Source organism: Procambarus clarkii, chromosome 72, assembly GCF_040958095.1.
Source record: "Procambarus clarkii isolate CNS0578487 chromosome 72, FALCON_Pclarkii_2.0, whole genome shotgun sequence".
Classification (NCBI taxonomy): domain Eukaryota; kingdom Metazoa; phylum Arthropoda; class Malacostraca; order Decapoda; family Cambaridae; genus Procambarus; species Procambarus clarkii.
The window spans coordinates 25,714,011-25,716,455 of record NC_091221.1 but is presented as its reverse complement, the minus strand read 5'-3'; positions in this window follow the sequence as shown (position 1 = coordinate 25,716,455).

Genomic DNA, 2,445 nt, shown 5'->3' with positions numbered 1-2,445 from the left:
CAGTGGTCAATGTTGACGGAGAGTGGGGAGTGTCCACTACAGTGGTCAATGTTGACGGAGAGTGGGGGGGTGTCCACTACAGTGGTCAATGTTGGCGGAGAGTGGGGAGTGTCCACTACAGTTGTCAATGTTGACGGAGAGTGGGGAGTGTCCACTACAGTGGTCAATGTTGGCGGGGAGTGGGGGAGTGTCCACTACAGTGGTCAATGTTGGCGGAGAGTGGGGAGTGTCCACTACAGAGGTCAATGTTGACGGATAGTGTCCATTACAGTGGTCAATGTTGACGGAGAGTGGGGAGTGTCCAGTACAGTGGTCAATGTTGACGGAGAGTGGGGAGTGTCCACTACAGTGGTCAATGTTGGCGGAGAGTGGGGAGTGTCCACTACAGTTGTCAATGTTGGCGGAGAGTGGGGGAGTGTCCTGTACAGTGGTCAATGTTGATGGAGAGTGGGGAGTGTCCAGTACAGTGGTCAATGTTGGCGGAGAGTGGGGAGTGTCCAGTACAGTGGTCAATGTTGACGGAGAGTGAGGAGTGTCCAGTACAGTGGTCAATGTTGGCGGAGAGTGGGGGAGTGTCCACTACAGTGGTCAATGTTGGCGGAGAGTGGGGGAGTGTCCACTACAGTGGTCAATGTTGGCGGAGAGTGGGGAGTGTCCAATACAGTGGTCAATGTTGGCGGAGAGTGGGGGAGTGTCCACTACAGTGGTCAATGTTGGCGGAGAGTGGGGGAATGTCCACTACAGTGGTCAATGTTGGCGGAGAGTGGGGGAGTGTCCACTACAGTGGTCAATGTTGGCGGAGAGTGGGGAGTGTCCACTACAGTGGTCAATGTCGGCGGAGAGTGTCCACTACAGTGGTCAATGTCGGCGGAGAGTGGGGGAGTGTCCACTACAGTGGTCAATGTTGACGGAGAGTGTCCACAACAGTGGTCAATGTTGACGGAGAGTGGTGAGTGTCCACTACAGTGGTCAATGTCGGCGGAGAGTGGGGAGTGTCCACTACAGTGGTCAATGTTGACGGAGAGTGGGGAGTGTCCACTACAGTGGTCAATGTTGACGGAGAGTGTCCACTACAGTGGTCAATGTCGGCGGAGTGTGGGGAGTGTCCACTGCAGTGGTCAATGTTGACGGAGAGTGTCCACTACAGTGGTCAATGTCGGCGGAGAGTGGGGAGTGTCCACTACAGTGTTCAATGTTGACGGAGAGTGTCCACTACAGTGGTCAATGTTGACGGAGAGTGGGGAGTGTCCAGTACAGTGGTCAATGTTGACGGAGAGTGGGGAGTGTCCACTACAGTGGTCAATGTTGGCGGAGAGTGGGGAGTGTCCACCATAGTGGTCAATGTTGACGAGAGTGGGGAGTGTTCAGTACAGTGGTCAATGTTGACGGAGAGTGGGGAGTGTCCACTACAGTGGTCAATGTTGACGGAGAGTGGGGAGTGGCCAGTACAGTGGTCAATGTTGACGGAGAGTGGGGGAGTGTCCACTACAATGGTCAATGTTGACGGAGAGTGGGGGAGTGTCCACTACAATAGTCAATGTTGACGGAGAGTGGGGGAATGTCCACTACAGTGGTCAATGTTGGCGGAGAGTGGGGGGGTGTCCACTACAGTGGTCAATGTTGACGGAGAGTGGGGAGTGTCCACTACAGTGGTCAATGTTGACGGAGAGTGGGGGGGTGTCCACTACAGTGGTCAATGTTGGCGGAGAGTGGGGAGTGTCCACTACAGTTGTCAATGTTGACGGAGAGTGGGGAGTGTCCACTACAGTGGTCAATGTTGGCGGGGAGTGGGGGAGTGTCCACTACAGTGGTCAATGTTGGCGGAGAGTGGGGAGTGTCCACTACAGAGGTCAATGTTGACGGAGAGTGTCCACTACAGTGGTCAATGTTGACGGAGAGTGGGGAGTGTCCAGTACAGTGGTCAATGTTGACGGAGAGTGGGGAGTGTCCACTACAGTGGTCAATGTTGGCGGAGAGTGGGGAGTGTCCACTACAGTTGTCAATGTTGGCGGAGAGTGGGGGAGTGTCCTGTACAGTGGTCAATGTTGATGGAGAGTGGGGAGTGTCCAGTACAGTGGTCAATGTTGGCGGAGAGTGGGGAGTGTCCAGTACAGTGGTCAATGTTGACGGAGAGTGAGGAGTGTCCAGTACAGTGGTCAATGTTGGCGGAGAGTGGGGGAGTGTCCACTACAGTGGTCAATGTTGGCGGAGAGTGGGGGAGTGTCCACTACAGTGGTCAATGTTGGCGGGGAGTGGGGGAGTGTCCACTACAGTGGTCAATGTTGGCGGAGAGTGGGGAGTGTCCAGTACAGTGGTCAATGAAGTGAGTCAACTTATGTGCCCAGTAACACATCACATTACTTATACTCAAAATTAGTTAACACATTTAGTATAACCAAAATATGTCTCACTGTCAGACACCGTCGTGGTGAGACCTTTAACACA